Genomic DNA, 24,350 nt, shown 5'->3' with positions numbered 1-24,350 from the left:
CTCTTTCTGACTGATCCTCCTGCCTCTCTCTTCGACGTAGAAAGACCCTTTGTGATTACTCTGGGCTAGGATAAGCTCCCCATCTCAAGACCCTTAAATTATTACATCAGCAAAGTCGCTTTTACTATAATGTAATATATTCACCAGTTCTGGAGATTAAGGCATAGACATCTTTGGTGGGCCATTATTCAGCCTACCACTCACCTTTATTAATTTAGTTACCTTTAATAATGAACCCTCCACCTTAAAAAAGTTACCTTTAGTTACCTTTAATAATGAACCCTCCACCTTAAAAAAGAAGTTACAATAGCAATTATATCTCATTCTGTGGTTTGCCTCCCACACAAATTCATACTCCCGCATCCCCTCACCTGGGGTAACCATCATCCCGAATCCTGTCTTTACCAGTTTTTGTTTTCCTTTTTACAATGTCTCATTCCATATATATTCCTAAAACGTGTGTGTATATATGTATTTATTTTTTAATGGTTTTTGATGTAGTAAAAAGAATATGCCCAGTACACACCTGTGAGGATAGCTAAAAAAAACCACACACACACAGAAACCCCAAATGCTGGTGAGGATATAAAGCAACGGGCACTCTTATTCATTGTTGGTGGGAATGCAAAATGGTACAGCCACTTTAGAAGATATTTTGACAGTTTCTTACAAAGCTAAACATAGCAGCTAGGTATTTACCCCAATGAGTTGAAAATTTACGTCTGCACAAAGACTTGCACATGAATGTGTATAGCAGCTTTATCTTTAATTGCCAAAAATTGAAAAGATGTCTTTCAGTAAGTGAATGGATAAAGTGTAGTGCATCCAGACAATGGAATATTATTCAGTGAGAGAAATAAATGAGCTATCAAGCCACAAAAAGACATGGAGGACTCTTAAATGCATATTGCTAAGTGAAAGAAGCCAGTCTGAAAAGGCTACGCACGGTATGATTCCAGCTATGTGATATTCCGGAAAAGGCAAAACTATAGAGACAGTAAAAAAGGTGAATGGTTGCCATGGGGAACAGGGAAGATGAATAGGTGAAACTTAGGGCATTTTTTACAGTGGCGAAACTCTGATACTGTAACATAGATTCCATAGCGGTGTACAACACAAAGAGTGAACCCTAATGTAAACTGTGGACTTTTGTTAATAACAATGTATCAATATTGGTTCATCAATTGCAACAAATGCATCACATAAATGCTGTAGTAATAATAGGGGAAACTATGCAGTGGCAGAGAGAGGGTATATTGGAACTTTGTGCTTTCTGAACACTTTTTTCTGTAAACCTAAAATTGCTCTAAAAAATAGTCTGTTACAAAGAGAAAGAATATTCCTTTGTATTCTATTGTAACATGGGTAAGATTCAACCATATTTTATGTATTTATTTCATTCATTTTCAGTATTGTATGATGTTACAGTGTGTGAACATACCACACTTTGTCTGATTTATCATGGATGGACATTTCAGTTGCTTCCAGGTTTTTAGTGTTGTGATTAGTACTTCCAGAAACATTCTTGTATGTGTCTCCTGTTATAGATATGCAAGAGCTTTCTTTGATCTACTCAGATCTATACCTAAAAATAGAATTGTCGAATAACAGGCTATGTGAATATTCAATTTTAAAATGTAACGTCAAACATTTTTCCAAAGTAGGCACATGGATTTGCACTTCCATTAGCTTTGTGTAGGAGGGCCTATGGATGGAGCTACATCCTCTTCAATACTGGCTTTTATCAGACTTTTTACATTTGGCTCAATGTGGTCTTAAATTGCATTTAGCTAATCAATAAGATTGAGTATCTCCTTATATTTTATTAGCCATATGTTTCCTCTTCTGAAAAATGCCTGTTGATGAGAGTGTAAAGTGGTGCAGCTACTGTGGAAAACAGTATGGCAGTTCCTCAAAATCAAAAATGGAATTACCATATGATCCAGCAATTGCACTTTTGAATATACATCCCAAAGAATTGAAAGCAGGATCTCAAAGAGATACTGTACACCCTGTTTATAGCAGCATTATACACAATAGCCAAGACGTGGAGGCAACTCAAGTATCCATTGATGGATGAATCGATAAACAAATTGCGGCATATATGTACAATGGATTATTATTCAGCCTTAAAAAGGAAGGAAATTCTGACACCTGCTACAACATGGATGAACCTTGAAGACATTATGCTAAGTGGAATAAGCTAGTTCTAAAAGGACAAATGTTGTATAATTCCCCTTATATGAGGTTCATAGAATAGTCAAATTCAGAGAGAAGGAAAGTAGAATGCTGGAAGCTGGGGAAGGGGAGAATGGGGAGTTAGTGTTTAATGGGTACAGAGGGTCAGTTTGGGATGATGAAAAAGTTCTGGAGATGGTAGCAATGCAGGTTGCATAATAATGTGAATGCACTTAATTTTACTGAAATGTACACTTAAAAATGGTTAAGATGGTCAGTTTTATGTGTATTTTACCACAATCTTTTAAAAGGGGCTGAGAGAGATTTCTTCAAGAAGACGAAATGTAATGAGTACCTAATTAGTTTGATCTTATTAAAAGGAGAGCAAACAACTGAGAGGGATTTAGGAGATATGTTAATAAGTACATGGAAAACTGAGGGAAAAGAAAATAAACATTTACTAAGTTGCATGGGAAAGGAAACGTAATTATATTGTATTATTTGGCTCAGCTGTCCTTATCATTTACATGGTCATACAAACAAACATTCAGTACTGTTTAATTATTATGGTATAATTATGTCACATTATAGTATGGCACACATCGGAGGATGGGAGGACAGAAAATGAGTTTGCTTGGTAGAGGAGGGATGGGAGAGATAAATTCTTTTATGGTGGAAAGTCAATAGATAAAACTTAAAATTGAGAAACCAGGAAGTAGCAGTATAGTCAAGCTATTTAGAGATAGGGATGTAAACACAAAATTCAGTTAACAGTTGAAACTGGATGATTCTAGGGAACAAGAAATGGGAGAGGTTCCAGGAGGGGAATTTCTGGCTTCCTAACAAGCACTATGGATCTATTTGATTCTTTAAACTATGTTAGATGTGATAAAAATTAAAAGTAATCAGAAAAGAAAAGCACCTATGTGGCTGGACCAGAGGGAAAACAAACCCTCCCTTTCCCAGTGCTAAGCTTCAGGCCTGGGAGTGCCTTGTAGATGATGAAAGGTCCTACTTTTCATAAAATCAGGCAACTAAAACGAATGGCAAGAGGCTGATCTAAATTTGAAATTAGATGAGGAACATAAACTTTTTGAAAACACAGCCCATAGTAATCTTAGCCTCTACTGCTGTCAGACGCTTCAGTGGTAAAGTCATTTATAAACGATTTAGAAAAATCACAAACCTCTAATCAACGTGAAAAGTAAAGGATCCTCAAAATAGTCTGTGATCTGTTACAGCTGGGTGCCAGGATGCTGTTAATCTCCAGAGATCTTAATTCTTCCTGTGGTCCTTCGACTCCCTGATCTCAGTCTGTTAGATTTGGACCCTGACATGGACACAGTCACCAGTTAAGAGACTCACCCTTAATTCCTCACCCACTTAACCACTTTGGGAAACAGTTTGGCAGTTCCCTATAAATTGAATATATACTTACCATATGATCCAGCAATCTTACTCCCCAATTATTTACCCAAGTGAAATGAAAACTCACGTTCACACGAAACTCATACAGGAATGTTTATAGTTATTCATATTCACCAAAAACTGAAAATATCTGGTGATAGTTTTATCTGTCATCTTGGCTGGACTATGGTATTCAGTTAGGTCAAACGTTAGTCCAGATGTTGCTGTGGGGGGATTTTGTAGATGTGATTAAAATTTACAGTTAACTTTAAGTAATGGAGATTACACTCAATAATGTGACTGGGCCTCATCAAATCAGTTGAAGATCTTAAGAGCAAAAACTGAGGTTTCCTGGAATAGAAAGAATTCTTCCTTAAAAAGGTAACAGAAGTCCTGCCTTCTGTTACCTTTTCTGATACAAAGAGATTGAGACAAATTCTGCAATATAGTAATCTTAAAAATGAAAGTCCCCAGCCTGCTGGCTTACCCCTTGATTTTGGATTTACCAGCCCCCACAATCACATGAGCCAATTCCCTAAAAAATGTTCATAGATATTGATATACATGATATGTATAGAGTTATAGATGTATGTATGCATGTATATATATGTCCTACTGGATCTGTTTCGAGAACCCTGGCTGATACACATCCCAAATGTCCTTAAACATATGAATAGATAAACAAACTGGTACATCATCCATACAATGGAATAACACTTAGCAATGAAAAGGAATGCAACAGGCATGCAACGACAGAAATGAATCTCAGATGCATTATGCTAAATGCAAGGAGCCAGGTTCAAAGGCCATATACTGTATGACTCCTATTTATAAGACATTCCGAAAAAGGCAAACAGTAGGAATGGAAAACAGATCGGTGGTTGCCAGAGGCTGAAGGCTGGAGGAGGAGTTGGCTATGGTATGGGGAGACTTGGGGATGTGCTAGAACTTTATTTTGTGATAGTTACATAACTACATGCAAGTTATACCTTCATAAAAATATGCTAAAAAATGAATTGGAGACAATCATGTAAAGAAAACTATTCTGTTGAAAAGAAACTGGTAACAAAACTTCCTACTTAAATATATTAGTGATACAAAGAGATTGAGACAAATTCTGCAATATAGTAATCTTAAAAATGAAATGTCATATCCATTACATTTAATTATGTACCCTACATAAATATGCTTTGACTTTTTAATTTAAATATTTAAGAAATTTATACGAAAAAACCCACCAATAAACTGAGACTGATGAAAACTAAAAAAAAAAAATCAATTCTGTTGCATGTGGCTGTAGTTGATTTTCACTGCTGTATAAGATTCCATTGTGTGACCATTGCAATTTATTCATTCTTAATATTTATTTTATGCTGTTATGAATAGTGTTGCAATGAATATTAAATAAAGTATTTATCGTTTTTTTCTTGAAAATCTTCTATTCCCATTGGCTAAAGGATAAAACCCAAGGGGACCCCTGTGGCTGCATCAGTAAATTGCCCTGGACTCTGGCTTCTGTCTGGATTTAGCCAAGGGGGAATGTTGGCCGGGCTTGCCAACAATACAAGACACACAGTTAAATTTGAACTTCAGATAAACAGCAGTATTTTAGCTTAAGTATTTCCCATGTAACCTGGCAACCCTTGTACTAGCAGGAAGGAAGAGAAGGAGGACAGTATTCCCCCAACTCTGCCTGCCGAGTCACCAGAGTGGGCTGGCTCTGTCCCCCAAATCATAACTCTTGTCCGGCAGCCCTCAGCATACAGCTCACTAGGTTCTAGTAACTGGTCCTTCTTGCTTCATCGGGCCTAAAAGCAGTGGTTAAGAGCTCCTGGCTATCGTTAGTACCAGGGTATGTACGAACCCCTCCTGCTCTATTATGAACCCTGCCCACACCTTTGTAAATAGCTCCTTGATTCAGCTCTTCAATTCCCCACTCAGAGCATGTTGTCTGTTCTGCTGGACACAGATGAGGCTCTTCCCAGCTCTTGGGGACAGTACATAGACCTTTCCTCTCTTGGCCCGCCCACAGCAGCTCGTGTGCTCGGAACGCCTGGAGAGGGCAGAGTGTGGGCTTCTCGGATCCAGTTAAGCCCCTCTGATTCTTTCTCTCCTGCTAGTTGGTCACTATTATCTTCTCTGGGACAGGAAAAAAAACTGTCCCTGGGACCTCATCCCTCCCCTTCTGTTCTGCACCTGATGTGTGAGCTGTTCTCTGAGCCGTATAGGCCCTTAGTGTCCGAGACCTCTGGAAACCTTTCCTCGCTCAATGAATCCAGTTTGTGTAATGGAAAGGTGTGGCTGTCAGGACCACTGTCTTGGTTTATGTCTGAAAAATCCACTCAGAAACTCTGCAAACTTCGAGGACAGGCCTAATCCCTGACACTTTCCCCCTTAAGACGGTAAATGTTACTGTCTCTATGGATCAGGGTCAAAGGACAGTAAGAAAATATTGGGATAGAATAAAACCTCAGTTGTCTCCAAATTTTATCCCACTGCATGGCACCTAGTATAATGAGAGTTCAGTGCACTTATGCTTTAAAATAAGAAAGTTAATAATAAAAATAGTTATGCCTTATTGAACTTTGCACCTGGGTGGAGCACTGTGCAGACAATCCTGGTCTTCAACAAGCCTGCAAGGCAGTGAGATTTCGTTTCAGCCCCCGTCTTTCTACCCCATGCTCTGTGATGCCAGGGCTGGGGGTCTGTAAGCTACGTTTCTCTGTGGTCAGCTGGCCAATAAGGGGCCACTAGGGGGAGTTTGCAAAACAGAAAAGGGACTTATTCCTTCTTATTCACTTGCTGATTCTTGACCCCAACAGCAAATGGTTCCAGTTTCCAACTTCTTTTCACATTTCCTGCACAGCCAGGTGGCGTCCACTCTTCAGGTGTCTAAGCTCCATGAGACCCCCTCCTCCAAGCTCCCAATAGCAGGGAGCCCCCTCCTCCAAACTTGCAGGTTCCTGTGACTGATCGTTACACCAGCTACCCTTGATCAGGCCTCCTGAAATCCATGCCCTCATATAGTCTCCTCTACCATGACTCAGGCTAGGCCGGATGTTCCTAACAGGCAAGCAGAGAGTGGATGAGCACTTGTGATTTGGGACTTGTTCTCTTGGACGGTTGCTGCCAGCATCACGTGAGAGAGCCCAGTTTTGCTTGTGAGGATGAAGGAGGCACACAGGCCAGACCATCCGGATGTCCCAGCTGACTTTCCAGCTGAAGATTGCAGCATGAATGAGCCCGGGTGAGACCAGCGAAAGATCTGTCTGGCCTACCCAGGGAATGTTAAGCTTCCAAGCTTTGGGGTGAGTTAATGCAGCAATAGATGACCAAAACGGTTCTTCTGATCATCCCAACTTCTTCCCAAAGGGGGTAGCTACCCATTCAGCCCTCCAACACATGTTCGATTACTGTAATTTCTGTTTTCCCAACTAGACCCTGAGTCTATCCATTTTACAGATGAGAAGACAGGCTCGCAGAGATTAATACGTCAAAGGTCACTGCTAGTCAGGGCCCCAGGCTGACTCCAGAGCCCTTGCTATACTTCCTATTAACATTATTAATCTACAGCAATAGATAATGATAATATATCACAAACAGCTTGTTGTAGATTATGATGATGACAATTATTTGAAGTCGATTATTTGAAGTTGATGTCACTATAGAAAGGGTCTGTTCAACTCCAGCTCGTGAACCAGCAGAGGGAGCTCTGTCCCTAAGGACCCAGCCAGGCTCTCCCACCCGAGAGAGACTAAGGCTAAGAATACCTGTCCTGACCAAAAGGTCTGGGCAAGCCCTTCTTCAGAGGAGACTGTGGCCCCTTGAAGGGACGGGGAAGGAAGCAGGGGGGCATTTATTAAGCCCAAGAACTGTGACGATTTAAATTTTAAAACATTAAACCAGAGCTGCCCTGTTCGAAGCGAATTGTCCTCTAGGGGGAGGAATCCAGGGTTCCTTCCTGCCCTCCTCCCACCCCACACCTGGTGCCCTCACCTGATTCCACCCTGCTGTTCACAGAAGTTTCTCTGGAGTAGGCCACATTTGCCAACGGACAGGGTCACTGCGTAAAAGGGACCACGGGGTATGGTGTGGCTCTCTTTTCCTAAGTCCCTTCCCATAAAATGGTAACAGGAGTGAGAAAGAGCAGGCCGGCTCCCTCCCAGAAGAATGCTTGACCAACCTCCCTTTCTCTCCGACCTGCACCAGCCCTGCACTTGGCTCTGAGGGGTTCCCTTCATCTTGCCCTGACTCTCGTGCTCACGGTCCCTAGTGCCTGAGGCCCCAGCATCTTACAATCTAATTTGTCCTGTGGGGGTGTTCGGGCTACCCAGTGAGACAAATGTCTGTCTTAAGGTGTCCTATAACCCCTACTGACCAGCCGTATTTCTCTGTGTTAGACAAATGCTCAGTAGGTGATGGGTGAGTGGGTCGATAGGGAATCCCTGGAGAATCTCTGTATCCTGGAGCCTACAGCGGGCTCTGAGCTGCTGGAGGGGGTTTAAGACTAAGCTGTCCACCTGCTGCGGTAGCCACTGCCTCCACCACCTTCCCCTCCTGCTTGGAAAACAGCCACCGTCTTCTCCACTGGTCTCCTTCCTTACAGTGCATTCTCCACACAGCAGTCAAGTGAACTTTTTGAAAAGATAGGAATCAGACTACAACACTGTTTGGCTTAAAATTTCTGTGGCCTCCCATAACATGGAGAACAAACCCAAATTCCTGGCCGTGGTCCATATGACCCTGCAAGATATGGACCCCACTGCTGTCGCTTCTCCCCCTCTTCCTCACTGTCATCCAGCCACCTGGGCTTTTCTCAGCTCACCAAACACACCGAGCTCTTCCCCATCCCCGGACCTGGACCCCTGTTCTTCCTTTTGCCAAGAGCGATCTTTCTCAGCTCTTCCTGGAGTGGGGTCCTTCTCATCTGTCACATCTCAGCTCACATGTCCTCTCCCTAACCAAACATGCAAAGTGGATTCTCCCAATTACTCTCTATTTTATCACTGTTCATTTCCTTATTGGTGTAATCACATGCTCTATTTATTTTGTTTGCTTGCTTATTTATGTCAGTCTCCTCAACTAGAATCTTACAGGACGGGGACCCTGTCCCATCTTGTCCAATGTATCTCTAGCTCCCAGAACAGTGCGTGGTGTGTTCAGTAGCCTTCATATGCCAGGTGCTATCCAACCGGGGCCCCTGGACCCCATAGCAGAACTCATTTCTTACATTCCAAGGGAAGTCTAAGCTCAGCAGAATCACTAGAGCTGCAGCTCTGGCCCAATCCAACTCCCAACCACCCAGTCTACTATCAGATTTTAATTGACCCCAGGAGCCAACAGTAGTTGAAATGCAGAGCTAACAACAGTTTACCTCCATAAATTCGACTCCCTGTTGCTTGTGGTATTAACTCTGGTTTCAGGCACTCCACTTCAATTAAGACTCGGCACACTTCAAAACGCTTCTGAACAGTGGGACGCTGATTGAATTCACGGTGCCGGGAAGCCAAATGGAAAAACAGTAGTAAAACCACTGGTCCTTTTATATTGTAGTTAAAAGCTTGAACAAACAACTGTTACACCTCCTTTAACATTCTGTTCTGTTCCAAATTAATCTGGAATAAGTATAGCAACATACACTGTTTTGAGCCGGCCCCATTAGGCATGTCCAGTCTGGTCCACAGAGGTTCCAGTCTGTCTCTCAGCAGCACTGTTGGTACACCACGTGGGTCAAGTTTATAATAATTTGTAAATGTCAAAAAAAGGATGTTTGAATTATTCAAATGTGATTGCATATATTTTCAAATATAAGACCTCTGAACAAATATGTAATCATGTATTTTAAACGCTCTCCTTTGGTCATATAAATTATGGTACACCCATTCAATGAAACACTGCCCATTATTTTAAAAGAATGTTGGTAATCAAGATACATTAATACGGAAACACCAAGATTATTGTTAAGTGAAAACAGTAAGTTACAAAGTATAACATCTCTCTTTGTGCATGTATATGTAAATATGTTTTCTTGTAAGCATGGACTATTTCTGGAAAAGGACCCTACGTCATCTCTGGAAGTAGAATGGCTATGATGGTAAGCACTAATATATGTCAGGTGCTTGCTGTCTCCCGGGCATTGCACCAAACATTTTTCAAATGCCGACATTTAATCTCCACAATAATCCTAGGAGGAAAGTATTACTATTATCTCTCATTTACAGATTAGGCAACCGAGGGCAAGAGAAGTAAAAAAACTCGACCCCAGTGTCCTGCCTTATTTGGGTTTTGTTTTGTTTTTTTTTAACCTTGAATCCGCATTATTTCTATTATAAAAAACAAACTTGTTAACAATTTATAATCATTCCCTCTTGGATTTTGAAACCTGGAGGGGCAGTGGGAATGTTTAGTCTCTACAAGTTTTACGATGACAGTGAAGGAAAACCCAGGTTACGTCACTTCTAGCCGGGCACCCTTTTTCTGGCGGCTGTGTGTGGAGAGAGGGTCGTCAGAGGCTGCTGGAGTCATAGCGGATCTCAGCAGAAGCAGGAAGGAGGAAAAGCCCGTCACAGGCCCTTTGGGAACAACCGAGTCTGGTTTCCTAAGGGTGCGATGACAGGTTTGACCCCATTGCCCACCATGCAACATTAAGAGAGGGCTCCAAACCGCAGGGTAGCACTGTCCCCCGAGTAACCTCGACAATTCAAGATGAGCCACTAGCTACAACCTTTTATCTAGAGGCACCTAGATAAAACCCATTATTATTCCATACCCACTGTGACGCTAGATCTCACACTAACGTTTCGTTTGACACCACGACAGCCGGTGAGCTCCATTGTCCCCATTTTAACAGCAGAGAATCTGGTACTTTGTGAAATTTGGTAATTTAAGTCCCACAGCAAACAGTAAGGTTAAGACTTGAACTCAGGTCTGTCTGGTTCTCTGTCAACAGGGGTTCCCATGAGTGAGCTGATGGCAGCCAGATGTTGCAGGTTTCATATGTTCAGCCCTCCCTACTAAGCACCTTTCACCTAAATTTTGTAGGATACAAAAAAATGAAAAAGTGCAAGACTGGCTTATAAGCCAGGCCCCTTCTTCTAAGCCTTCCACACCAGAGGAATGTTGAGCAAAGTGGCATCTGCTATCAGATTGTCCCTTTGCCAGCTGCCTAATGACCTCTGAAACTGCCCTGAATCTTGTTTCTGTGGCCTACAGCCAAGATCTTTCTGGATTGATTGCTGTGCCCTGGAGTTTCCCCCTGGGCTCTGGTACTTCAGCCTCCTGGACTGGCTGACCTGCCACCCACTAAACCCAAATTCTAACACTTAGGCCCCATGGCATGCTCTAGATGGAGCTCAGAAATGCAAGTGCTTGGCCTGGGAGCATCTTGGGAGGGCTCATCACGCTCCAAATCTCATGCCCTAGAAATCTGGTGTCTTGGAGACATGATCCTGGGGTAGATTCTGGATGCTAAAAATGATGCTGGTGGGCAAAGTTTACCCAGCTGGTCTCCTGCCAATCCTTTCCTTGCACTTGAATACTGGGCTGCCTGGAGGTGCACGCACACACACCCACCTCCAGACCTCTGGGTCTTGGCTTGCTCTTCCTTCTGCCTGAAATGCCCTTCCCACCTTTCTTCACACAACTGACTGTTGCTTTTCTTGGAGATTCAGCTCAGACATCCATCACATCCTCAATCCCAAGCTGGGCTAATGTTTTTACAGCACCAGAGCTGACAGCCTTTTACAAGGATCTTAGCGTATGCCGTTGAAACATGTCTCCCCCTTTGGACCGTAAGTTCTTAAAGATGGAGCTCAGGTTTGGGCCCCCTAACGGTGGCTCAGTCTCACCTGATGTCTGCCATATCGCAGGCTCTCAGAACAGGTATGTCACTCTGTCCAGCGGTCGTGTTCGGAGCCTCCAGGTGGCCTCTTCATTGTGTCACAACAAGGTCTCCATTGTGCAGACTCATTAAAGTGCCAGGGCACGTGACATTGCTGCTTATTCGAGGTTCGTTTGTAAGAAGCTGTAATTGCAACAGTTTCCAGGATGGAAAAATCACTTCTAGAATTTAATTTCCAAGCTCGAGGCCTGGATCCTTCTAGCTGATTACAGGAAACAGTTGGAATACGTACGAATGCTTCCTGTGCTGAATCCAGATGGGTGTGTTTACTAGGCTGAGAAATGCTAATCCTGTCTTTGGCCCCAGAAATGTCTGACATTCACTTTGGAGGAAAATATAAAAATTGGCTCAATTATATTTCTCTTAAAGAATGTTTTTTTCAAAACAAACGGATGTGTGTGTGTGTATGGGCAGGGGTCTGCCAATTTTAACCTGGAGTTGTTGGAGGACCTTTGCTGTTTAGGAGACAGCGTGCAACTGTCATTGATTTTAAAAGTTTAGGAAAAAGAATTTTGAATTGTCAGTCTTCAACAGCATCACGAGGCAGGCCAAATGTCAAGAGGGCCTGGATGCTGATGGAGGGAGCACGGCAGGGGGAGGGAGCAGAGGTTTGAATCTGTCCTCTGAAGATGGAGGTGAGGCTGAGCACGTGGTCAGATGATAGAAAGAATAATCGCTCATATTTACTGGGCCCTTGGTTTCTTGCCAAGCATTATGCTAAAAACTTTACATCCCTTACATCATTTGATCCAATAACTCTTTGAGGAGGACACTAACATTACCCCCACTTCCAGCCAAGGAAACCCAGTTTCAAAGGATAACTTGTCCAAGGTTGCAGGCCTCCTATTGCTTTATAAACACTTTGACAACTTCAAACAAATTTTAAAACTCCAGAATGGGGCAACGCAACCAGTCCTGCCTCGGGATGGCCACCCCTGTCCTGCATACTAAGAATTCAAGTTCTTCCCGCTGGCTCCCCAAGCAGTAGGGCAGAGGTGGCCTTTTGCTCCAAGTAAACATTCTTCCACACAGTGCTCAAGACTGTGAAGACAACAGATTGATTAACTAAATGAGTGACCAGCCACCGGCCTGCCAGATCTGAGCTCTCTCAGCTCTGTCTTCAGTTAGAAGTGCACTGAGCAACCAGGGACAGGAATTTGAGCTTTTTGAAGCCCTGTGGGTGGCCCCAGGCATGGAAGTATTTCTAGGTCTCCAGTAGCACCTTCCCACGAATGCTGGGGAGACAGCAAGGAAGGGAAGAGTCCCTCTTCGTCAATTGAGAATGCCACCTCCCGATGCTGGCACCACAAGAGAGCACTGAACCCCCTCTGGCCCCTGATCTCAGCTCTGTGACTCATCCCCACAGCCCCTGCCTGGCACACACTGTTTGTGGAACTCTGTAATTACTTAATGAACTATCTGAATATTTCTCTAGTCATTCAACCGTCCCCATTTTCAGGGCGGTAATTGTATTTGAGGTTATTTAAAAACATTATTGTATCCAAATAGAGTTTACATCAGCAGACGGCGTGGTTAATAATCCTGCTATCCCGGGTGTAGCTAAATGGTGCTATAAACTGCTTGCTGAGTCGTTCCAAAATGGCTGCTCCATCAGGGAACCCCTCTCCCCCACCTCGCTGGGCTTCTCTGCCAGGAAGGACCCACCTTAAGAAGGGAAGTAGTGAGAACAACCTGTGGCCAGAATCCAGTTGACCTTAGTTTAGAACAGACTTGTTTTCAAAGGAGATTCTCCACTAATTGGATCATGGTCTTCCGATGTGAATGAACACTTCCTTATCTTTACATATACTGATGCAAATTTTGGTCTGCCTTCCTTTACCACCTTTTTTGGAAATATTTGCATGGTACAGTCAAAAGCATGGGTGAGGCTCACTAACCATCTCCAAGCCTCCATTTCTTTGTCTGTAAAATGAGAATCATTGTTGCAACAATAGAGTTGACATTTCGGTGCTTATCATGTGTCAGGTGTTGTTCCCAGTATTTTACATGAATTATCTCGTATGATCCTCCAGAAGACTCTGTGACATAGCACTAGCAGGTACTGTAACTAGGTACTATTATCATCCTCGTTTTCATGTCAGGAAACCGAGTCACAGAGCTGGTCAGTGATTTCTCCAAGATCCCTGCAAGTAATGGAACCAGGATCCAAATCCAGGAGACAAATTCTAGAACTACGCACTAACCATTCAGATACTCTGCTTTTTTCATAAGGCTGTGACGATTCAGTGAGATTCACTAAATAAATACTTCCTGTGTGCCAAGTATTGTTCCAGGTGTTACTGTTAAGGACACATGCCTGTCCTTAAGGACGTCACATTCCAGCTGGGAAGATTATTCATTTAAAGCTTTTAGTGCAACACTTGGGACAAGGCCAGTGCTCAGCTCTGGGTATAAAGACTTTAGAAGTGTCTGCGTAGTATTTTGGTTATTTATGTACACATTTTAATGCTCTTCCTAGATTATAAATTTCATGAAGGCAAGATTAAGCAAGACAGCTGATGCTCTCCTTCCTTTCCATGTGCCTTATAACTCCTTACCTATATTAGGAAGTCAGTAAATATTCGTTGAATAAGCAAACCTGTTGATCTTGCATATATGTGAAGGAAGAGCAGGCAGTGCTTTATCCACGTATAAATGCAAAAGTTCTCGGTATAAAGTTCATCTATAGATGTAAGTATATTTGAGATGTAGAATTACCTATCCATATCAATTGCTAAGAGACTCAAATGAGATGTATATGAAAAGCTCTTCAAAAACTGTAACATTAAATAATATGCAATGTGTTATTGGTGTATATATTACAGAGAGAGACAGAGACAGAGACAGAGAAATAGAGAGAATGAGATTTTTATTCTGTGCTTCCAGTGGACCCGATGGCAATACTAAGGTATAAACTGCCACAGGGTGTGGTTGGGAACCTACCACCACACAAAGCAGCAGTGACTGAATAGTAAATATTTTTGCATAAGCCAACACAAGGAATTTTTATCGTAAAGAAATAAAAAGGTGTATTAGTTATCTATTTGCTGCATAACGCGCTACCTCAAATGTCAGTGGCTTAAAACAATAGCAAACATTTATCATCTCACACTTTCTGTGGGTGAGGAATTTGGGAGCAGCTTAGCTGAGTGGTTTCGGCTCAGTGTTTCACGTAGTCAAGGTGTTGACAAGGTCTGCAGTCATCCGAAGGCTTGACTGGGGCATGAGGCTCCACTTCCCAGGTGACTCACTCCCAAGCTGGTGCTGGGCGTTGGTGAGAGGCCTCAGCTCCTCCCCACGTGGGCCTCTCCGCAAGGCTGCTTGAGCGGCTTCACAACATGATGACTGGCTTTGCCCCACAGGAGCTATTTAAGAGACCAAGTTAGACCAGTGTCTTTTATGTTCTGTCTTGGAAGCCATGCACCGTCTCTTCCAAAAATCCTATCAGTCACACGAGTCAGCCTCATTCAGTGTGGCAGGGTGAGTACCCACATCACCCTAAGGAGACTTCCGCCGTGGAAGTGGATGAGGATGAGGTGGAGAGGACCTGGATGAAGAGAAGGGATAATGGCATTTCCAGCAGGAAGGAACCTATGCTGGCTATTTTGGGAGAAAGCGAGATGCCATAGTGGGACTGGAGGCCAGGGAGGATGGAAGACAAGCGGGCAAGGTTGGCGGGGATGACGCTGCCATGGGCTTGGTGGGCTCAAGGAAGGACTTGGGCTCTTGTGGAGAGCAGTGGGATGTTTTTAAAGGATCTGAAACAGGAATGAGGACTCTGGTGGCTCCAGGGGCCTACACAACAGCAACCCTGGAAGCGAGGCTGGCTCTAAGGCTTCCTTCGAAGGCTCGTTTCAACACATACGTGTCCTTCCATCTTTGGGTTCAAGTTCACAATGACTACTTTTCCACTGGTTTCTTCTAATGGCAATCCCTCCAAATAGAATTCCGTAGGCATCTCAATCAAGCAAAGCTTTATAGAGCACCAAGACACCCACATCTGCATAATGAAAAGATTTAATCGGAAGCCTAAGAAAATCTCCCCGTGGACTCCTCATCAAATAATCTGTCCTCCTACAAATAACCTCCCAACCAATTCAGAAATTAATGTCTGCGAAAGAAACCCTGTTTATCAGTTCAGGCCCTACCAGTAAGCAGTTTACAGCAGACTGAAGAGTTCTACATTACTGAGCCAAATTCAAGTATGCCATTTGCAGGTTTCATTATTAAAATGTCCTAGGGACAATTTCATGTCTTACAGACCATGTTTGTAGAGTGACTTAAGAGGCAAAAACAAGCACCTGGGCTTTCACTTGGAGAAGTGGGTTGCTTTGGTGAAGCCTACCCTTGGATAAGGGGACCATTAAGTTGCAGAAGTCCCCGGAAGTTGCATGGCCTGGTTAAGAGCCCTCCCTCTGCAGCCAGTTCACCTGGGCTTATATCCAGGCTCTGACAGTTCCTACTGTGTGACCTTAGGTAAGTTACTTAAGGTCTCTGTACTTCTGTTTCTCATCTGTGAAATAGGGATTGTCTTAGTTTATTCAGGCTGCTATAACACAATAGCACAGGCTAGGTAGCTTACAATCAACGGAAATTTATTTCTCAAAGTTCTGGAGGCCAGAAGTCCAAGATTGACATGCCAGCACGGTCACGTTCTAATGGAAGACCTCCCCTTGGTTCACAGCCGGCATCTACTTGCTGTGTTCTTGTACGGTGCTAGGAGTTGGGGTTTCTCTAGAGCCTCTTTTATAAGGGCACTAATCCCATTCATGAGACTCCACCCTCATGACCTAATCACCTCACAAAGGCCCCACCTCCTAATCCCATCATCTTGGGGTTTGGGATTTCAACATATGAATTTTGGGAGGGACATGAACATTTAGACAGACCACGGCAGGGATCAAACTAACATCTCCTTCTTAGGGTTCTTGCGAGAATTAAATGAATTAAGATTATGAGCGTCTAGTGCATAGAAAGCTCCATATAAGTGTTTGCTGTTATTATTATTACTTTAGTGTAAATTAACTGATCTGCAACTTTTCTCTCATTAAGCTGCAGCTGCAACAAATTTTGGAGTTAGTTGTCCCAATAATTGGCACCAATTATCTAGTTGGGTTGAGATTATGCAGGTGCTTGCTTTTTCTGACTTTCAAATGTGTCTTTACGAGTCTGCTGCTGTGGGCCTGAAATACTGAATGGACTCCCAGGAGACCACCAAGCCTGTCCCCAGAGGATACAAGCTGCCTCCCCAGGTTATAAACACCATAAAGGCAAATACCGCCCGCTGCAGTTCACTAGCCAGTCTTGGCATTTTATAGCCAATCAACAGCCCAGCATAGCTAGATGGGTAATCCATAGGTTTTGAATAAAATTGATCTGAGAAACAGAGGAATTTGAGAAAATCATAACAGGTCTTTCCCAGGTTCAAGTGGGTTAAGCTCTAGCTTATAGCCCTGCAGGAATAACCCTAAAGAATGTAAGGAATGGCCAGATTAAGACTCATTGATGAAATGCGTGATCTACAGGAGAGTTTAAAATTTAAAACAGACTTTTAAACAGATATATATTTTATATTTTATTTATATACTTAAAATTTTTTAACATTTAAAAATCCAAACATAAATAAAGGAAATAGTGCCAATTACTCCTCTCTAGTTACTGAGAATAATGTTTCTTTTTGTTAGTGAAAAGTGATAAAAAACTAAACCAGTTTGTCCTGTCAGGGCGAATAGCTGCTGCCCAGTGGAAGAATGTGCTCTTTAAACACAAACAACCACCAAAATAATCATTAAACTAGGGAGGCTGAGTTTCCAGGGGGATCTAAAGAAAGAAACGAACAGAGCCCTTCGACGTGAACAACTCATTTTGTGTCAGATGGAAATGGCTCCAGACCCTAATCTCATCCAAAAAACATCTTTACAGAAACATCCGGAATAATGTTTACCAAATATATGGGCACTGTGGCCAAGTCGACATATAAAATTAACTCTCATGGAAATCTTATTTCCCTAACTAGAGTCTATCATCTTGGAAGGCACAGGTCAGCTCTTTCATGTCTGAATCTTCCCCAGGGCCAAGTTTAGGGATTAGTGTCAGGAGGTGTTCACTAACTCTCCAAAGAATGGGAGAGTAGGACAGTGAGACTTGAAAGACCTTCTGGAAGCAACCGAATGCGCCTATTGGAAACAACACAGGATGTGGGACCAACATCTGCCTAATCCTCAGAGAGCAAACCACAAGGCAGCAGAGACACCGAAAGAATAACCCTTATTCTTTCTCTGTTCTGCAAACAACTTTTCAGCCATACTCAGATCTTTCAAGATAATACTAGGTTTAGACAGAAATGTCTGTTCCTTTGAGTTTGAACTCAGCACAGCCCTAGCCAGAAAAGACAAAAGAACAACAAAAAAGCATAAGGAGGAATTTCTGATTCTGGTCTCTGACCATACTTTTATGACATCTATGCCTGTTTCAAGCTTTATCTCTCTCCCAAGCCTATTACTAATTCATGCAACAAGCTCCCACCTTTTATCCACCTCCCCTCCCGCCACGATCAAGCTTAAATCAGCCCCCTAGAGGTAAACCTGGCTCAGAGCAGGGCCCTAGTGCTTTCTCAGTGAATTCACAGCGTCCAAGCTCAAATTTGTAATTCTAACCCAGAATCTAATCTCCAGGCTTGCCTTTGGTTCCTGAACAGGCTGCTGCTTAGGCAGGAGGAGGAGGAAGGCCTGGGCCAGAAATCTCAAGCAACTGGAGAGCTGGTAGGTCCTGAAGCCTTTTTTCAAAGCCAGTCTCCATCTCTGGGGGGTCCCACGATTATCGAGTGCCCTTTTTTTACTCCCTCTTCTGCATCTGTAAAAATCCTTTTCATTCTCCCTCATAAAAATGGGGAAAGGATCAGTACAGACTGTTCAAAGAAAAGGAATTCTGAATATCTCTTAAACACATAAAAAGGTGCTCGATTATGCTCATGATAATAGAAATGCAAATTAAAAGCACAAAAGGAATATATCAGATTGGCGAGGATCAGTGTTAGTTAACGCAGCCCGGTAAGATTGTGGGGAAACAAGTCCTGTGAACGCTGCTGGTGAAGGGCCAACCTCCTCTGACCTCCTTGAGAGCAATTTGGCAAAACATCTCAAATTTTAAAAGGCACTAGTCTGATGACCAAGCACTTCCATTTCCTGGTATTAATAGATACACTTGTACATTCACGAAAATGACATGTGCCCAAGAATATATATTGTGGCATTGTTTGTAATAGCTGAAGACAAGGAACTACCTAGATGTCTATCAATAAGGCACCAGTTAAATAAATTATGGACTGCTAAACAGCCACTTAAAGGAAGAAAGAAGATCTGTGTGGACCGATGTGGAAATTTCGCAGGGGTATGATTAAGTGAAAAAGTAAGGAGAACGCCGGAGGACTTGGAGCGTGAGCATTTCCGAGCGCCCGGAATGTGCACTGCACATATATGTCGGTAAAGGCCTGGAGGACTCTGGGGATGTGGGTCGCCTCTAGAGCAGGAACCTGGATGGCTTGGGAACATCAGGGGGAAGGAGATTTATCTTTCATCGAGTATCTGTTATGGGTTGAATTGCGATTCACAAAATTCATATTGTCAAAGTCCTAGGATGGAACTTGGAAATAGGGTCACTGCAGATGTAGTTAGTAAAGATGAGGTCATGGAGCAGTAGCGTGGGCCCAGAATCCAATATGACACGTCTCCTTACACAAAGGGGAAACTTGGACACAGGAAGTGATTCTCAGAAAAATACTAGAAACCCAGAGAAAGGCATGGAACACATTTTCCCCCTTGCAGTCCTTAGAAGATACCAACCCCGCAGACGCCTTGATCTTGGACTTCTAGTTTCTAGAACCGTAAGACAATAAGTTTCTCTTGTTCTAAACCGCCCAGTTTGTGGTACTTTGGTGCCTTTTGAGTTCTGTACCATATGCCTGTATTATTGATTAAAATATTTTTTTTCAACGCAGACATCCATTCATTCTCAAAGCCTTCCCAGACTCACAGGGCTGGGCTGATTGCTCCATCCTTTAGGCTCTGAGAATATTTTATCTTTGTGACAGCATTTACCAGATTGTAATGTAATTTAACTCTTCATGGAGCTCTTGCTTCCACCAAAGGGACTGAGCCGACGTTCCCTCCATCATTACAGTCGTGGCACCCACGTGTTCGCTGGAGTGAATGAATAATGCGTAACTATACATTTTTTTACAACCTTTCTACATTTCTATCACTATATGTTGATTTTTGGCTCGGTCAGTTATCAATTCATTTCTGTTTAGCCAGAGTGACATGACTGAAACCTGATTTTAAGATTGAGAGGATTGCAAGAAAGGAAAGAAAAAAAAAACATTTAAAAACACATGTAAGAGTTTCACTTCAAGTGACTCGAGAGTTTAGTACCTTTCAGGGGAGATAGCTCCTCAGCCAGGAAGAGGAGTGATTTTTGCCTGGTGGGGCGATGGGGAGAAAGGCTTCCTGTCAGGGCTGCTGTGCTTGATGAGGGACGAATGAAAGAATTTATCGATCATGTTCTAAAGGGTGGTCCTTGCTATGGATTATAGCAGTAATTGATAGTCTGGCTGCTGTATTTGTTTTTTGATTTTATTTTGTATTTGGTTTTTTTGTTTGTTTGTTTTTAGGCTAACTTAACACAGTACCACAAACTGAGTGTCTTCAAATAACAGAAATTTGTTATCTCACAGTTCTAGAGGCCAGACATTGGAAATCAAGGTGTCAGCAGGGCCATACTCTCTGGAAGACTCTAGGGGAGAACTATTCTTCACCTCCTCCATCATCTGGTGTTTGCCAGCAATTCTTGGTTTGTAGACACATCGTTTCAATCTCTGCCTCTGCCATCACGTGTCATTCTCCCTGTGTCTCTGTGTCTCTGTTTCCAAATTTTCCTCTTTTTACAAGGACACCAGTCATTGGCCTGCCTTAATCCACTATGACCTCATCTTAACTTGATTCCATCTGCAAAGTAAGGTCACGTTCTGAGGTTCCAGGTAGATACGAATTTGGGGGGAATAGTATTCAACCCAGTACAGCTGCTGCGCTAAGACTCACTGAGTTCAGAGAAGCCGTGAAAGGCAAAGGAGTGTTTGACTTTCCAGTTATGCACAGGCTGTGAAATCGGACGGACTTGGTTTCCAATCCTGGTTCTATCTGCTGGTCAGCCATGTGAACTTGGGCAACGTTACTTGACATCTCTAAGTCTGTTTTCTCATCTGTGCCATGGGCTTAATGTCTCCCAGGGTTGCTGGGTGACATAAATAAGATCAGGTCCTGACATGTTTAGCACAGGGCCTGATTTTTTTTTAAATTAGCTTTTAAAGATAGACTCCCCATTTCCATGGCTTCTGCCATCCTTTCAGGGAAGAATGTAGACAGTTAAATAGAAAAACAGGATAGTTTATGATTAAAGGCCCAGAGGTCTAGTGCAGGATGTACCTGCCATAGGAGGTCAAAGAGCACAGGGCAGATGGACTGTAACTTTTAATAATAAACATAAATGCAAACTTAGTGCTGGAATCTGAAACTCTGCTAAGCCACATTGATTCTCCCCTCCTCCTCGCCCAGGGTGTATTTCTAGAGCTTATCATCGTGATCTCCACAGCATAACCAGACCAGACATCACCTAGTCTCCTCTCCGCTCTAACACCCGATGCCGTGGTCTGTCTCTCCCCATGCACTGGACCATGAGGACATTAGAGAGAGGCCATAGCATTCATCCAGGTGGCCCTGACCTCCCTTTGTCTAGGCTGCCCATGGTGGAAGGGTCCCCTGGAGCAGGGTTGGCTGGTGGAGCTGTGCATGGCTGTGTGTGTTGATCTCTGATAATGTCCCAGAGACAAACCAAAACGATGGGCTGATCAGTGTTTTGCACAGATCAGGGAGAACTGGCTGTTGTCCTATACCAGACCATATATTTCATTAGAAAGAGATTAAATCACGCAGACACTGTGACCTGTGTTATGAATCAGCCAGGCCCGTTCCCTTAATCGACAGGCCTCACTCGTGATCTTCCACAGCACCTGCTGCTGCCCTCATTTCCTTGGCACTGAGAAAAATTTTGTGCACAAAGCTTTGTTTCTGAGTTGTAGCTTTTTAAATGTCTTTCTTAGTGGCTAGTGGGACCAAGCTGTTAATTCACTTATACTTATTGAGTGCCTGGTTAATAGCATGGGCTCTAGAACCAGTTGCCTAAATTCAAACCCCACCTCTACAAATCATGAGCTGTGTGAAACTAACTTTGTAAGCAAGTTACTTAGCATCTCTAAAACTTTATTGCTTCATCTGTAAAGGGAGAATCATAATGATACCTACTCATAAGGCTGCTTGCTCAGGGGACTATTCCAGGTTTGGGTCCTTGGGAAGCAGATTGTGAGACAGAAGAAGTGAGAAAGCAGGACTCTATGAGGACTCTTAACAGCAACACTAAGAGAGGCAGGAAGCAGGAATGGGCAGGGGGAAGCGGAACTGCGATGCAGTCCCAAGAAGAGCAGCAGCCAATCCCAGAGGGCGCTCTGGAGCTGGGAGAGCGCAGGAGTTCCATTCAGAGCTGGAATCAAAAGGGCAGAGCCCTTATGCCCTTCCGTAAGTCAGTCTCTGAAAACAGGTTCCCCTGGGAGGAGCTGTGACTTTGGCCAAGGCAGTTTTCTTCAGCTGAGCCAATCCCCAAAGGACAGCTGAGACTGGTCTTCCTGTAGTGTTCCCAGCATCTGAGAGAATAAGTCCTTCATTCCTCAAAGGGGATCACAGCCTCCACTGCAAAGATTAAATGGAATAATACACATAAAGCCCATAACACAGTACCTGGCATGCAGTAAATGCTTAGTAAATGATAGCCATTACAACGGTTTTTATAACCGTTATTTACCAGGTACTGTGCCAGAGGCAGGGGACACAGTGGTAATCAAGATTCTTCTCCTGTCCTCAAGAAACTCAATCCATAAGCAAATTAAACCATCAAACAAGCAATTGCAATGCAGTGCACTCGATAGGGTGGCCCAGGATTTGTATGGTAGCATCTAGAACGGCTACATGGATCGGACTAGGAAGGTGAAGGAGAGTGATGCTGAAGGTGATGCCTGGAAATGAAGAGGAGTCAGCCAGGCAAAGGCGGTGGGAGGAATTGGGGGCAGGGGCCAGGCAGGTGGAGGCAGTAGTGTGTGCAGACAAGAGAAAATACAGTGCATGCATGATATAGTTCAGCAGGGCCAGCACGGAGTGTGCACCAGGGGGAGAGAAGAAAGGGCTCGTGCACACCAGGTCAAGGAGAATGGACTAGGATATACAGAAGATGGGGAGCCATCAAAGCATCCTAACCAGAGAAAAGACATGGCCTACTTGTGCTTGAAAAAGTCACTCAGCAGCCATGTCAGCAATGGGTTAGACATGGACAAGATTAGAGGCTGTTGCCAGGGTCCAGATGAGAGATAAGGATGACTTGGGTCAGGCTGGTGGTACTGAAGAAAGAGAAGAGCACACAGAGTCAGAGAACATTGAGGAAGTGGAATCTACAGACTTGGTGATGATCGGATGGTAAAAGAGAAAGGAGACTCTGGGATTTTGTTTAAGCTTCTGATCTGGGAGAATGAACTCCAGAAGGCCTGGTGTCTTCGTGCAGTCAGGCTGCTACAACAGAATATCATAGCCTGGGTGGCTTGTAGACAGACATGTTCTGGAGACTGGGAAGTCCAAGATCAAGGCATCAGCAGATTTGGTGTCTGCTGGGAGCCCACATCCTATTTCAAAGATGGCTGCCTTCTCACTGTGTCTTCACATGGTGAAAGGGGTGAGGGAGCTCTCTGGGGTCTTTTTCTATAAGGGCACTACTCTCATTTATGAGGGATCTGCCCTCATGACCTAATCACCTCCCGAAAGCCCCAGCTCCAAATAGCATCACATTAGGGAATCGGTGTCAACACAGGTGGTAGTGGGGCAGCGGGGTGGATACAAACATTCAGTCCGTAGCACCTGGGAAATGGGTGTCCCAAGACTTAGAGAGGAAAAAAGCCCACTGAGGACTGACATGCTCCTTGTTATTCTGCATGGTTCAAAAAAAGCTTCTTCAAGCCAGCTCTTCAAGGCTTTTGTCTCCATTTTAGACAAACTCATTTGAAGTGCCTGGGGGAGTACAACTCCCCCATGAGAAGGAGCTTTGTTGATCCCAGAGGAAACGGCTTCCTCCCCGCTTTTGTTTAGCAAAGACAAAACAAAACAAAAAAGTTCCGCAAAGACTGCTCTCAATTTAAATTGCAGTTGTAGTGGAGAAACCAAATTGAGCAAAAGAAGAAATAGGAATAAAAATTCCCTTTGGATTCAATCTTCAATAAACATCGATAATTACTGAATATGAACTCTGGGCCCAGCCTTGTGCTCAAGGCTTTAGATTTAAGGAAGAATATGATAGACACTGACCAGTGAACTTGAGGGTCCATGTCCTTCAACGGTCATATTTCTTATGGCAAATTAGTGTACTAGCATTTGGGTTTATACGTCAGTCTCCTGTGTGTTTGGTGACCTATGTCAGTCTCTGGGGTTTAATCACCTCTGTGTTTTCACAAACCTGAGTTTTTGGACTTTTCGAAGCTGGTGAACAGACTATGTAAATTGAAATCATTCAACTGGAAGTGATTCTGGATCTCTTTTAGCATTGCTCCAAAAGGACTGATTTGAGGGCAGGAAGACACAGGTGCTGTCTCCCAGGGTTCCAAGGTATTCTCAGAGTTTGAGTTAAAACATTGGGCCCAATAGTCCAAGGCAACATCTCAGAATGTTTCGAGGGAAGGGAATGAGTCTGCAAGCTTAAGGACCTAAAGTGGAACCTCCCA

This window comes from Pteropus medius, unplaced genomic scaffold, assembly GCF_902729225.1.
Source record: "Pteropus medius unplaced genomic scaffold, Ma_sr-lr_union100, whole genome shotgun sequence".
In the NCBI taxonomy this organism is placed as follows: Eukaryota; Metazoa; Chordata; class Mammalia; order Chiroptera; family Pteropodidae; genus Pteropus; species Pteropus medius.
Note: the sequence above shows the minus strand (reverse complement) of the source record.